At 50.7% G+C, this 15783-nt stretch overlaps 2 protein-coding genes across 4 annotated transcripts in view; one reads left to right on the forward strand and one right to left on the reverse strand.

The window, feature by feature from the left end:
- The window catches only part of c8g (complement component 8, gamma polypeptide), a 110452-nt gene extending 109412 nt beyond the window's left edge, over positions 1-1040 (reverse strand). Inside the window, exon 1 of the mRNA XM_041193122.1 lies at positions 1001-1040. The gene's annotated coding sequence lies outside the window, so the exon portion shown is untranslated. The remainder of the gene's footprint in view (positions 1-1000) is intronic.
- fbxw5 (F-box and WD repeat domain containing 5) overlaps positions 995-15783 on the forward strand; it is a 401196-nt gene continuing 386407 nt past the window's right edge. For 2 of the 3 annotated variants that reach the window (XM_041193118.1, XM_041193117.1), the window contains exon 1: positions 995-1120. The gene's annotated coding sequence lies outside the window, so the exon portion shown is untranslated. Of the gene's footprint in view, positions 1168-15783 lie in introns of all 3 variants that reach the window. The other variant, XM_041193120.1, reaches the window with a different exon arrangement.

Genomic DNA, 15783 nt, shown 5'->3' on the forward strand with positions numbered 1-15783 from the left:
TGGTTTTGAAAGGGAGAGGAACTATACCAGAGGATTGGACACCATTTACCACGCAGATAGTTGAATCTAATAGACTGAGCAACTCCTTAATATGTGGAGTGAATCAAATTAGTTCAAGCCTGGTTTCTGTGATGCTGGGGTCCTCAGGAGGAGGCCGAGATGGATTATCCACTCAGCACTTCTGGCAAAAGATGGTTACAAATGGAACAACCTTGTATGTTGCACTCACATGTTGGGCTCCCCTGCCATCAAGGATGGGGATGTTCATGGAGTGTCCTCATAGCATTATTTAATTGTCCACCACGAATGGATGTGGCAGGACTGCACAGCTTAGGTCTGATCCATCGGTTGTGGGATGGCTTAGCCTGGTGCTGCTCCTGGCAATATCCTCGTGCATTCTTAATGCAGCCAGGGTTGATTACCCAGGACAAAGGGGGATATGCCAGGCCATGAGGTTAAAGATTGTGGCTGAGTACAATTCTGCTGTTGCTGATGGCCCACAGCGCCTCATGGATACCCAGTTCAGATTTGCTAAATCTGTTCTCAATTCATTCCACTTTGCACCAAGGTACTGCCATGAACAGGATGGAGGGGATCCTCAGTGCGAAGGTGCATCTGACTCTCTGACAGTGATGCGCTCCCTCAGTACCGACCCTCCAACAGTGCGGATCTCCCTCAGTACCGACGCTCCGACAGTGCGGAGCTCCCTCAGTACCGACCCTCCGACAGTGCGGAGCTCCCTCAGTACAGACCCTACTGTGCGGAGCTCCCTCAGTACCGACCCTCCGACAGTGCGGAGCTCCCTCAGGACAGACCCTCCGACAGTGCACCACTCATTCAATAGTAACTCCCGACAGTGCAGCACTCCCTCTGAGCGTCACTTATGAGTTTTACAGCTAGATATCGAACTTGAGGACAGATGTGGCCGTTCAAACCGAATCGAAGCGAAACATGCATCAAGTGTCCTAACAAAGCCGCCCGCCCGCTTTCAGAACCTTACCTCATTCCGAGAAACACAGAATCAACCGCACGGCCTCCCGGGAAAAATCGATACGGAAGGCGAGCGGCAACTCGTCCCGTCAGTCAATCGCTCGGCGCTCAGCAGAACAACCGGTGGCAGGTGAGGCCCAAGAAATAGAAAATCCCCAGGCACAGAACTGGGAACAGGTCTGTCACTGTATAACACTGGGGCACAGAACTGGGGACAGGTCTGTCACTGTATAACACTGGGGCACAGAACTGGGGACAGGTCTGTCACTGTATAACACTGGGGCACAGAACTGGGGACAGGTCTGTCACTGTATAACACTGGGGCACAGAACTGGGAACAGGTCTGTCACTGTATAACACTGGGGCACAGAACTGGGGACAGGTCTGTCACTGTATAACACTGGGGAACAGGACTGGGGTCAGGTCTATCACTGTATAACACTGGGGAACAGGACTCGGGTCAGGTCTGTCACTGTATAACACTGGGGTACAGGACTGGGGACAGGTCTGTCACTGTATAACACTGGGGAACAGGACTGAGGACAGGTCTGTCACTGTATAACACTGGGGAACAGGACTGGGGACAAGTCTGTCACTGTATAACACTGCGGTACAGTACTGGGGACAGGTCTATCACTGTATAACACTGCGGTACAGTACTGGGGACAGGTCTGTAACTGTGTAACACTGGGAAACAGGACTGGGGACAGGTCTGTCACTGTATAACACTGGGGGACAGGACTGGGGACAGGTCTGTCACTGTATAACACTGGGGCACAGGACTGGGGACAGGTCTGTCTCTGTATAACACTGAGGATCAGGACTGGAGACAGGTCTGTCTCTGTATAACACTGAGGATCAGGACTGGAGACAGGTCTGTCACTGTATAACACTGGGCTACAGGACTGGGGACAGGTTTGTCACTGTATAACACTGGGGGACAGGACTGGGGACAGATATGTCACTGTATAACACTGGGTTACAGGACTGGGTACTGGTCTGTCACTGTATGACACTGGGGAACAGGACTGGAGACAGGTCTTTCATTGTACAACACTGGGGTACAGGATTGGGAACAGGTCTGTCACTATAACCCTGGCGGACAGGACTGGGAACAGGTCTGTCACTGTATAACACTGGGGAACAGGACTGGAGACAGGTCTTTCACTGTATAACACTGGGTTACAGGACAGGGAACAGGTCTGTCACTGTATAACACTGGGGAACAGGACTGGGGACAGATCTGTCACTGTACAACACTGGGGTACAGGATTGGGAACAGGTCTGTCACTGTATAACCCTGGGGCACAGGACTGGGGACAGGTCTGTCACTGTATAAGAATGGGGCACAGGACTGGGGACAGGTCTGTCACTGTATAAGACTGGGCTACAGGACTGGGGACAGGTCTGTCACTGTATGACACTGGGCTACAGGACTGGGGACAGGTTTGTCACTGTATAACACTGGGGCACAGGACTGGGGACAGGTCTGTCACTGTATAACACTGGGGCACAGGACTGGGGGCAGGTCTGTCACTTTATAACACTGGGGCACAGAACTGGGGACAGGTCTGTCACTGTATAACACTGGGGTACAGGACTGGGGACAGATCTGTCACTGTATTACACTGGGGAACAGGACTGGAGACAGGTCTGTCACTGTATTACACTGGGGCACAGGACTAGGGACAGGTCTGTCACTGTATAACACTGGGTTACAGGACTGGGGACAGATCTGTCACTGTATAACACTGGGGCATAGAACTGGAGACAGGTCTGTCACTGTATTACACTGGGTTACAGGACTGGGGACAGATCTGTCACTGTATTACACTGGGGCACAGGACTGGAGACAGGTCTTTCATTGTACAACCCTGGGGTACAGGATTGGGAACAGGTCTGTCACTGTATAACTCTGGCGTACAGGCCTGGAAACAGGTCTGTCACTGTACAACACTGGGGAACAGGACTGGAGACAGGTTTTTCATTGTACAACACTGGAGTACAGGATTGGGAACAGGTCTGTCACTGTATAACACTGGGCTACAGGACTGGGGACAGGTTTGTCACTGTATAACACTGGGGCACAGGACTGGGGACAGGTCTGTCACTGTATAAGACTGGGGCACAGGACTGGGGACAGGTCTGTCACTGTATAACACTGGGGTACAGGACTGGGGACAGGTCTGTCACTGTATAACACTGGGTTACATTGCTGGGGACAGATCTGTAACTGTATAACATTGGGTTACAGGACTGGGTACTGGTCTGTTACTGTATACCACTGTGGAACAGGACTGGAGACAGGTCTTTCATTATACAACACTGGCATACAGGACTGGGAACAGGTCTGCCACTGTATAACCCTGGCGTACAAGACTTGGAACAGGTCTGTCACTGTATAACACTGGCGTACAGGACTGAGAACAGGTCTGTCACTGTATAACACTGGCGTGCAGGACTAGGAACAGGTCTGTCACTGTATGACACTGGCGTACAGGACTGGGAACAGGTCTGTCACTGTATAACACTGGGTTACAGGACTGAAACAGGTCTGTCACTGTATAACACTGGGTTACAGGACTGAGAACAGGTCTTTCACTGTATAACACTGGCGAACAGGACTGAGAACAGGTCTGTCACTGTATAACACTGGGGTACAGGACTGGAAACAGATCTGTCACTGTATAACACTGGGGCACAGGACGGGACAGGTCTGTCACTGTATAACACTGGGGCAAAGGACTAGGGGCAGGTCTGTCACTGTATAACACTGGGGCACAGAACTGGGGACAGGTCTGTCACTGTATAACACTGGGGTACAGGACTGGGGACAGATCTGTCACTGTATTACACTGGGGCACAGGACTGGAGACAGGTCTGTCACTGTATTACACTGGGGCACAGGACTAGGGACAGGTCTGTCACTGTATAACACTGGGTTACAGGACTGGGGACAGATCTGTCACTGTATAACACTGGGGCATAGAACTGGAGACAGGTCTGTCACTGTATTACACTGGGTTACAGGACTGGGGACAGATCTGTCACTGTATTACACTGGGGCACAGGACTGGAGACAGGTCTTTCATTGTACAACCCTGGGGTACAGGATTGGGAACAGGTCTGTCACTGTATAACTCTGGCGTACAGGACTGGAAACAGTTCTGTCACTGTACAACACTGGGGAACAGGACTGGAGACAGGATTTTCATTGTACAACACTGGAGTACAGGATTGGGAACAGGTCTGTCACTGTATAACACGGGGCTACAGGACTGGGGACAGGTTTGTCACTGTATAACACTGGGGCACAGGACTGGGGACAGGTCTGTCACTGTATAAGACTGGGGCACAGGACTGGGGACAGGTCTGTCACTGTATGAGACTGGGCTACAGGACTGGGGACAGGTCTGTCACTGTATAACACTGGGGGACAGGACTGGGGACAGATATGTCACTGTATAACACTGGGTTACAGGACTGGGTACTGGTCTGTCACTGTATGACACTGGGGAACAGGACTGGAGACAGGTCTTTCATTGTACAACACTGGGGTACAGGATTGGGAACAGGTCTGTCACTATAACCCTGGCGGACAGGACTGGGAACAGGTCTGTCACTGTATAACACTGGGGCACAACACTGGAGACAGGTCTTTCACTGTATAACACTGGGTTACAGGACAGGGAACAGGTCTGTCACTGTATAACACTGGGGAACAGGACTGGGGACAGATCTGTCACTGTACAACACTGGGGTACAGGATTGGGAACAGGTCTGTCACTGTATAACCCTGGGGCACAGGACTGGGGACAGGTCTGTCACTGTATAAGAATGGGGCACAGGACTGGGGACAGGTCTGTCACTGTATAAGACTGGGCTACAGGACTGGGGACAGGTCTGTCACTGTATGACACTGGGCTACAGGACTGGGGACAGGTTTGTCACTGTATAACACTGGGGCACAGGACTGGGGACAGGTCTGTCACTGTATAACACTGGGGCACAGGACTGGGGGCAGGTCTGTCACTTTATAACACTGGGGCACAGAACTGGGGACAGGTCTGTCACTGTATAACACTGGGGTACAGGACTGGGGACAGATCTGTCACTGTATTACACTGGGGAACAGGACTGGAGACAGGTCTGTCACTGTATTACACTGGGGCACAGGACTAGGGACAGGTCTGTCACTGTATAACACTGGGTTACAGGACTGGGGACAGATCTGTCACTGTATAACACTGGGGCATAGAACTGGAGACAGGTCTGTCACTGTATTACACTGGGTTACAGGACTGGGGACAGATCTGTCACTGTATTACACTGGGGCGCAGGACTGGAGACAGGTCTTTCATTGTACAACCCTGGGGTACAGGATTGGGAACAGGTCTGTCACTGTATAACTCTGGCGTACAGGACTGGAAACAGGTCTGTCACTACAACACTGGGGAACAGGACTGGAGACAGGTTTTTCATTGTACAACACTGGAGTACAGGATTGGGAACAGGTCTGTCACTGTATAACACTGGGCTACAGGACTGGGGACAGGTTTGTCACTGTATAACACTGGGGCACAGGACTGGGGACAGGTCTGTCACTGTATAAGACTGGGGCACAGGACTGGGGACTGGTCTGTCACTGTATAAGACTGGGCTACAGGACTGGGGACAGGTCTGTCACTGTATAACACTGGGTTACAGGACTGGGTACTGGTCTGTCACTGTATGACACTGGGGAACAGGACTGGAGACAGGTCTTTCATTGTACAACACTGGGGTACAGGATTGGGAACAGGTCTATCACTATAACCCTGGCGGACAGGACTGGGAACAGGTCTGTCACTGCATAACACTGGGGAACAGGACTGGAGACAGGTCTTTCATTATACAACACTGGCATACAGGACTGGGAACAGGTCTGCCACTGTATAACCCTGGCGTACAAGACTTGGAACAGGTCTGTCACTGTATAACACTGGCGTACAGGACTGAGAACAGGTCTGTCACTGTATAACACTGGCGTGCAGGACTAGGAACAGGTCTGTCACTGTATGACACTGGCGTACAGGACTGGGAACAGGTCTGTCACTGTATAACACTGGGTTACAGGACTGAAACAGGTCTGTCACTGTATAACACTGGGTTACAGGACTGAGAACAGGTCTTTCACTGTATAACACTGGCGAACAGGACTGAGAACAGGTCTGTCACTGTATAAAACTGGGGTACAGGACTGGAAACAGATCTGTCACTGTATAACACTGGGGTTCAGGACTGGGGACAGGTCTGTCACTGTATAACACTGGGGCAAAGGACTAGGGGCAGGTCTGTCACTGTATAACACTGGGGCACAGAACTGGGGACAGGTCTGTCACTGTATAACACTGGGGTACAGGACTGGGGACAGATCTGTCACTGTATTACACTGGGGCACAGGACTGGTGACAGGTTTGTCACTGTATTACACTGGGGCACAGGACTGGGGACAGGTCTGTCACTGTATAACAAAGGATTACAGGACTGGGGACAGATCTGTCACTGTATAACACTGGGGTACAGGACTGGGAACAGGTCTGTCACTGTATAACACTGGGGAACAGGACTGGGGACAGATCTGTCACTGTATTACACTGGGGCACAGAACGGGAAACAAGTCTGTCACTGTATTACACTGGGTTACTGGACTGGGGACAGATCTGTCACTGTATTACACTGGGGCACAGGACTGGAGACAGGTCTTTCATTGTACAACACTGGGGTACAGGATTGGGAACAAGTCTGTCACTGTATAACCCTGGCGTACAGGACTGGGAACAGGTCTGTCACTGTATAACACTGGGGAACAGGACTGGAGACAGTTCTTTCATTGTACAACACTGGGGTACAGGTCTGGGAACAGGTCTGTCACTGTATAACACTGGGGTACAGGACTGGGGACAGATCTGTCACTGTATTACACTGGGGCACAGGACTGGAGACAGGTTTGTCACTGTATTACACTGGGGCACAGGACTGGGGACAGGTCTGTCACTGTATAACACTGGAGTATAGGACTGGGAACAGGTCTGTTACTGTATAACACTGGGGAACAGGACTGGGGACAGATCTGTCACTGTATTACACTGGGGCACAGAACTGGAGACAAGTCTGTCACTGTATTACACTGGGTTACTGGACTGGGGACAGATCTGTCACTGTATTACACTGGGGCACAGGACTGGAGACAGGTCTTTCATTGTACAACACTGGGTTACAGTACTGGGGACATATCTGTCACTGTATAACACTAGGTTACCGGACTGGGAACAGGTCTGTCACTGTATAACACTGGGGAAACGGACTGGGGACAGATCTGTCACTGTACAACACTGGGGTACAGGATTGGGAACAGGTCTGTCACTGTATAACCCTGGGGTACAGGACTGGGAACAGGTCGGTCACTGTATAACACTGGGTTACATTGCTGGGGACAGATCTGTAACTGTATAACATTGGGTTACAGGACTGGGTACTGGTCTGTTACTGTATACCACTGTGGAACAGGACTGGAGACAGGTCTTTCATTGTACAACACTGGCGTACAGGACTGGGAACAGGCCTGTCACTGTATAACACTGAGTTAGAGGACTGAGAACAGGTCTGTCACTGTATATCACTGGCGTACAGGATTTGGAACAGGTCTGTGACTGTATCACACTGGCATACAGGACTGGGAACAGATCTGTCACTGTATAACAATGGGGCACAAGACTGGAGACAGGTCTGTCACTGTGTAACACTGGGGTACAGGACTAGGGACAGGTCTGTCACTGTATAACACTGGGGTACAGGACTGGTGACAGGTCTGTCATTCTATAACACTGAGGTACAGGACTGGGAACAGGTCTGCCACTGTATAACACTGGGTTACAGGACTGAGAACAAATCTGTCACTGTATAACATGGGTTATAGGACTGAGAACAGGTCTGTCACTGTATAACACTGGCACACAGGACTGGGAACAGGTCTGTCACTGTATAACACTGGGGCACAGACTGGGGACAGGTCTGTCACTGTATAACACTGGCGAACAGGACTGAGAACAGGTCTGTCACTGTATAACACAGGGTAACAGTACTGGGAACAGGTCTGTCACTGTATCACTCTGGGTCACAAGACTGGGGACAGGTCAGTCACTGTATAACACTGGGGTACAGGACTGCGGACAGGTCTGTCACTGTATAACACTGGGGTACAGGACTGGTGACAGGTCTGTCACTGTATACCAGTGGGGTACAGGACTGTCAACAGGTCTGCCACTGTATAACACTGGGTTACAGGACTGAGAACAAATCTGTCACTGTATAACATGGGTTATAGGACTGAGAACAGGTCTGTCACTTTATAACACTGGCACACAGGACTGGGAACAGGTCTGTCACTGTATAACACTGGGTTACAGGACTGGGGACATATCTGTCACTGTATAACACTAGGTTACAGGACTGTGAACAGGTCTGTCACTGTATAACACTGGCATACTGGACTGGGAACCGGTCTGTCACTGTATAACACTGGGGAAACGGACTGGGGACAGATCTGTCACTGTATAACACTGGGGTACAGGACTAGGGACAGGTCTGTCACTGTATAACACTGGGGTACAGGACTGGTGACAGGTCTGTCACTGTATAACACTGGGGTACAGGACTGGTGACAGGTCTGTCACTGTATAACACTGAGGTACAGGACTGTCAACAGGTGTGCCACTGTATAACACTGGGTTACAGGACTGAGAACAAATCTGTCACTGTATAACATGGGTTATAGGACTGAGAACAGGTCTGTCACTGTATAACACTGGCACACCGGACTGGGAACAGGTCTGTCACTGTATAACACTGGGGCACAAGACTGGGGACAGGTCTGTTACTGTGTAACACGGGTACAGGACTGGGAACAGGTCTGTCACTGTATAACACGGGTTACAGGACTGGGAACAGCTCTGTCACTGTATAACACTGGAATACAGGACTGGGAACAGGTCTGTCACTGTATAACACTGGGGCACAAGACTGGGGACAGGTCAGTCACTGTATAACACTGGTGTACAGGACTAGGAATAGGTCTGTCACTGTGTAACACTGGGGAACAGGACTGGAGACAGGTCTGTCACTGTATAACACAGGGGTACAGTACTGGGGACAGGTCTGTCACTGTATAACACTGGGGTACAGGACTGGGGACAGGTCTGTCACTGTCTCACACTGGGGCACAGGACTTGAAACAGGTCTGTCACTGTATAACACAGGGGCACATGACTGGAAACAGGTCTGTCACTGTATTACACTGGGGCACAGTACTGGGGTCAGGTCTTTCACTGTATAACACTGGGGAACAGGACTGGGGACAGATCTGTCAATGTATAACACTGGAGTAAGGATTTGGGTCAGGTCTGTCACTCTATTACACTGGGATACTGCACTGGGGACAAGTCTGTCAATGTATAACACTGGGGAACAGGACTGAGAACAGGTGTGTCATTGTATAACACTGGGGTACTGGACAGGGAACCGGTCTGTCACTGTATAACTCTGGGGCACAAGACTGGGGACAGGTCTGTCACTGTATAACACTGGGGTCCAGGACTGGGGACAGGTCTGTCACTGTATAACACTGGGGGAGAGGACTGGAAACAGGTCTGTCACTGTATAACACTGGGTTACACGACTGAGAACAGGTCTGTCACCGTATAACACGGGTTACAGGACTGGGAACAGGACTGTCACTATTACACTGCGGTACAGGACTGGAGACAGGTCTGTCATTGTATTACACTGGGTTACAGGACTGGGGACAGATCTGTCACTGTATTACACTGAGGCACGGGACTGGAGACATGTCTGTCACTGTATTACATCAGGGCACAGGACTGGGGACCGGTCTGTCACTGTATAACACTGGGTTACAGTACTGGGGACATATCTGTCACTGTATAACACTAGGTTACCGGACTGGGAACAGGTCTGTCACTGTATAACACTGGGGAAACGGACTGGGGACAGATCTGTCACTGTACAACACTGGGGTACAGGATTGGGAACAGGTCTGTCACTGTATAACCCTGGGGTACAGGACTGGGAACAGGTCTGTCACTGTATAACACTGGGTTACAGGACTGAGAACCGGTCTGTCACTGTATAACACTGGCATACAGGACTGGGAACTGGTCTGTCACTGTATTGCTCTGTGGCACAAGACTGGGGACAGGTCTGTCACTTTTTACCACTGGGGTACAGGACTGGGAACAGGTCTGTCACTGTATAACACTGGGGTACAGGACTGGGGACAGGTCTGTCACTGTATAACACTGGGGTACAGGACTGATGACAGGTCTGTCACTGTACAACACTGGGGTACAGGACTGGGGACAGGTCTGTCACTGTATAACACTGGGTTACATTGCTGGGGACAGATCTGTAACTGTATAACATTGGGTTACAGGACTGGGTACTGGTCTGTTACTGTATACCACTGTGGAACAGGACTGGAGACAGGTCTTTCATTGTACAACACTGGCGTACAGGACTGGGAACAGGCCTGTCACTGTATAACACTGGGTTAGAGGACTGAGAACAGGTCTGTCACTGTATATCACTGGCGTACAGGATTTGGAACAGGTCTGTGACTGTATCACACTGGCATACAGGACTGGGAACAGATCTGTCACTGTATAACAATGGGGCACAAGACTGGAGACAGGTCTGTCACTGTGTAACACTGGGGTACAGGACTAGGGACAGGTCTGTCTCTGTATAACACTGGGGTACAGGACTGGTGACAGGTCTGTCACTGTATAACACTGGGGTACAGGACTGGTGACAGGTCTGTCATTCTATAACACTGAGGTACAGGACTGGGAACAGGTCTGCCACTGTATAACACTGGGTTACAGGACTGAGAACAAATCTGTCACTGTATAACATGGGTTATAGGACTGAGAACAGGTCTGTCACTGTATAACACTGGCACACAGGACTGGGAACAGGTCTGTCACTGTATAACACTGGGGCAGAGACTGGGGACAGGTCTGTCACTGTGTAACTCTGGGGTACAGGACTGTGGACAGGTCTGTCACTGTATAACACTGGCGAACAGGACTGAGAACAGGTCTGTCACTGTATAACACAGGGTAACAGTACTGGGAACAGGTCTGTCACTGTATCACTCTGGGTCACAAGACTGGGGACAGGTCAGTCACTGTATAACACTGGGGTACAGGACTGCGGACAGGTCTGTCACTGTATAACACTGGGGTACAAGACTGGTGACAGGTCTGTCACTCTATAACACTGAGGTACAGGACTGGGAACAGGTCTGCCACTGTATAACACTGGGTTACAGGACTGAGAACAAATCTGTCACTGTATAACATGGGTTACTGGACTGAGAACAGGTCTGTCACTGTATAACACGGGCACGCAGGCCTGGGAACAGGTCTGTCACCGTATAACACTGGGGCACAAGACTGGAGACAGGTCTATCACTGTGTAACACTGCGGTACAGGGCTGTGGACAGGTCTGTGACTGTATAACACTGGCGAACAGGAATGAGAACAGGTCTGTCACTGTATAACACAGGGGAACAGTACTGGGAAAAGGTCTGTCACTGTATAACTCTGGGTCACAAGACTGGGGACAGGTCAGTCACTGTATAACATTGGGGTACAGGACTGCGGACAGGTCTGTCACTGTATAACACTGGGGCAGAGGACAGGAAATAGGTCTGTCACTGTACAACACTGGGCACAGCACTGGGGACAGGTCTGTCACTGTATAACACTGGGGTACAGGACTGGTGGCAGGTATGTCACTGTATAACACTGGGGAACAGATCTGGGTACAGGTCTGTCACTGTATAACACGGGGGAACAGGACTGAGAACAAATCTGTCACTGTATAACATGGGTTATAGGACTGAGAACAGGTCTGTCACTGTATAACACTGGCACACAGGACTGGGGACAGGTCTGGCACTGTATAACACTGGGGTACAGGACTGGTGACAGGTCTGTCACTGTATTACACTGAGGTACAGGACTGGGAACAGGTCTGCCACTGTATAACACTGGGTTACAGGACTGAGAACAAATCTGTCACTGTATAACATGAGTTACTGGACTGAGAACAGGTCTGTCACTGTATAACACAGGGGAACAGTACTGGGAAAAGGTCTGTCACTGTATAACACTGGGTCACAAGACTGGGGACAGGTCAGTCACTGTATACCACTGGGGTACAGGACTGCGGACAGGTCTGTCACGGTATAACACTGGGGCAGAGGACAGGAAATAGGTCTGTCACTGTACAACACTGGGGCACAGCACTGGGGACAGGTCTGTCACTGTATAACACTGGGGTACAGGACTGGGTACAGGTCTGTCACTGTATAACACTGGGGTACAGGACTGGGGACAGGTCTGTCACTTTATAACACTGGGGTACAGGACTGGGGACAGGTGTGTCACTCTATATCACTGGGGTACAGGACTGGGGACAGGTATGTCACTGTATAACACTGGGGAACAGGAGTGGGTACAGGTCTGTCACTGAATAACACTGGGGCACAGGACTGGAAACAGGTCTGTCACTGTATAACACTGGGTTACAGGACTGGAAACAGGTCTGTCACTGTATAACACTGGGTTACAAGACTGGAGGCAGGTCTGTCACTGTATTACACGGGGGCACAGGACTGGGGACAGGTCTGTCACTGCATAACACTGGGGTACAGGACTGGGAACAGGTCTGTCACTGTATTACACTGGGGTACAGGACTGGAGACAGGTCTGTCACTGTATTACACTGGGTTACAGGACTGGGGATAGATCTGTCACTGTATTACACAGGTGCACAGGACTGGGGACAGATCTGTCACTGTATTACACTGAGGCACAGGACTGGAGACAGGTCTGTCACTCTATTACACTAGGGCACAGGACTGGGGACAGGTCTGTCACTGTATAACACTGGGTTACAGGACTGGGGACATATCTGTCACTGTATAACACTGGGTTACAGGACTGGGAACAGGTCTGTCACTTTATAACCCTGGGGTACAGGACTGTGAACAGGTCTGTCACTGTATAACACTGGGGAACAGGACTGGAGACAGGTCTTTCATTGTACAACACTGGGGTACAGGATTGGGAACAGGTCTGTCACTGTATAACACTGGGCTACAGGACTGGGGACAGGTTTGTCACTGTATAACTCTGGGGCACAGGACTGGGGACAGGTCTGTCACTGTATAAGACTGGGGCACAGGACTGGGGACAGGTCTGTCACTGTATAAGACTGGGCTACAGGACTGGGGACAGGTCTGTCACTGTATAACACTGGGGCACAGGACTGGGGGCAGGTCTGTCACTTCATAACACTGGGGTACAGAACTGGGGACAGGTCTGTCACTATATAACACAGGGGTACAGGACTGGGGACAGATCTGTCACTGTATTACACTGGGGCACAGAACTGGAGACAGGTCTGTCACTGTATTACACAGGTACAGGACTGGGAACAGGTCTGTCACTGTATAACACGGGTTACAGGACTGGGAACAGCTCTGTCACTGTATAACACTGGAATACAGGACTGGGAACAGGTCTGTCACTGTATAACACTGGGGCACAAGACTGGGGACAGGTCAGTCACTGTATAACACTGGTGTACAGGACTAGGAATAGGTCTGTCACTGTGTAACACTGGGGAACAGGACTGGAGACAGGTCTGTCACTGTATAACACAGGGGTACAGGACTGGGGACAGGTCTGTCACTGTATAACACTGGGGTACAGGACTGGGGACAGGTCTGTCACTGTCTCACACTGGGGCACAGGACTTGAAACAGGTCTGTCACTGTATAACACAGGGGCACATGACTGGAAACAGGTCTGTCACTGTATTACACTGGGGCACAGTACTGGGGTCAGGTCTTTCACTGTATAACACTGGGGAACAGGACTGGGGACAGATCTGTCAATGTATAACACTGGGGTAAGGATTTGGGTCAGGTCTGTCACTGTATAAAACTGGGATACTGCACTGGGGACAAGTCTGTCAATGTATAACACTGGGGAACAGGACTGAGAACAGGTGTGTCATTGTATAACACTGGCGTACAGGACAGGGAACCGGTCTGTCACTGTATAACTCTTGGGCACAAGACTGGGGACAGGTCTGTCACTGTATAACACTGGGGTCCAGGACTGGGGACAGGTCTGTCACTGTATAACACTGGTGGAGAGGACTGGAAACAGGTCTGTCACTGTATAACACTGGGTTACACGACTGAGAACAGGTCTGTCACCGTATAACACGGGTTACAGGACTGGGAACAGGACTGTCACTATTACACTGGGGTACAGGACTGGGGACAGATCTGTCATTGTATTACACTGAGGCACGGGACTGGAGACAGGTCTGTCACTGTATTACATTAGGGCACAGGACTGGGGACCGGTCTGTCACTGTATAACACTGGGTTACAGTACTGGGGACATATCTGTCACTGTATAACACTAGGTTACCGGACTGGGAACAGGTCTGTCACTGTATAACACTGGGGAAACGGACTGGGGACAGATCTGTCACTGTACAACACTGGGGTACAGGATTGGGAACAGGTCTGTCACTGTATAACCCTGGGGTACAGGACTGGGAACAGGTCTGTCACTGTATAACACTGGGTTACAGGACTGAGAACCGGTCTGTCACTGTATAACACTGGCATACAGGACTGGGGACAGGTCAGTCACTGTATACCACTGGGGTACAGGACTGCGGACAGGTCTGTCACGGTATAACACTGGGGCAGAGGACAGGAAATAGGTCTGTCACTGTACAACACTGGGGCACAGCACTGGGGACAGGTCTGTCACTGTATAACACAGGGGTACAGGACTGGGTACAGGTCTGTCACTGTATAACACTGGGGTACAGGACTGGGGACAGGTCTGTCACTGTATAACACTGGGGTACAGGACTGGGGACAGGTGTGTCACTCTATATCACTGGGGTACAGGACTGGGGACAGGTATGTCACTGTATAACACTGGGGAACAGGAGTGGGTACTGGTCTGTCACTGAATAACACTGGGGCACAGGACTGGAAACAGGTCTGTCACTGTATAACACTGGGGAACAGGACTGGAAACAGGTCTGTCACTGTATAACACTGGGTTACAAGACTGGAGGCAGGTCTGTCACTGTATTACACGGGGGCACAGGACTGGGGACAGGCCTGTCACTGCATAACACTGGGGTACAGGACTGGGAACAGGTCTGTCACTGTATTACACTGGGGTACAGGACTGGAGACAGGTCTGTCACTGTATTACACTGGGTTACAGGACTGGGGACAGATCTGTCACTGTATTACACAGGTGCACAGGACTGGGGACAGATCTGTCACTGTATTACACTGAGGCACAGGACTGAAGACAGGTCTGTCACTGTATTACACTAGGGCACAGGACTGGGGACAGGTCTGTCACTGTATAACACTGGGTTACAGGACTGGGGACATATCTGTCACTGTATAACACTGGGTTACCGGACTGGGAACAGGTCTGTCACTTTATAACACTGGCACACCGGACTGGGAACAGGTCTGTCACTGTATAACACTGGGGAACAGGACTGGAGACAGGTCTTTCATTGTACAACACTGGGGTACAGGATTGGGAACAGGTCTGTCACTGTATAACACTGGGCTACAGGACTGGGGACAGGTTTGTCACTGTATA

The sequence above is a fragment of the Carcharodon carcharias genome, chromosome 8, assembly GCF_017639515.1.
Source record: "Carcharodon carcharias isolate sCarCar2 chromosome 8, sCarCar2.pri, whole genome shotgun sequence".
Lineage (NCBI taxonomy): Eukaryota > Metazoa > Chordata > Chondrichthyes > Lamniformes > Lamnidae > Carcharodon > Carcharodon carcharias.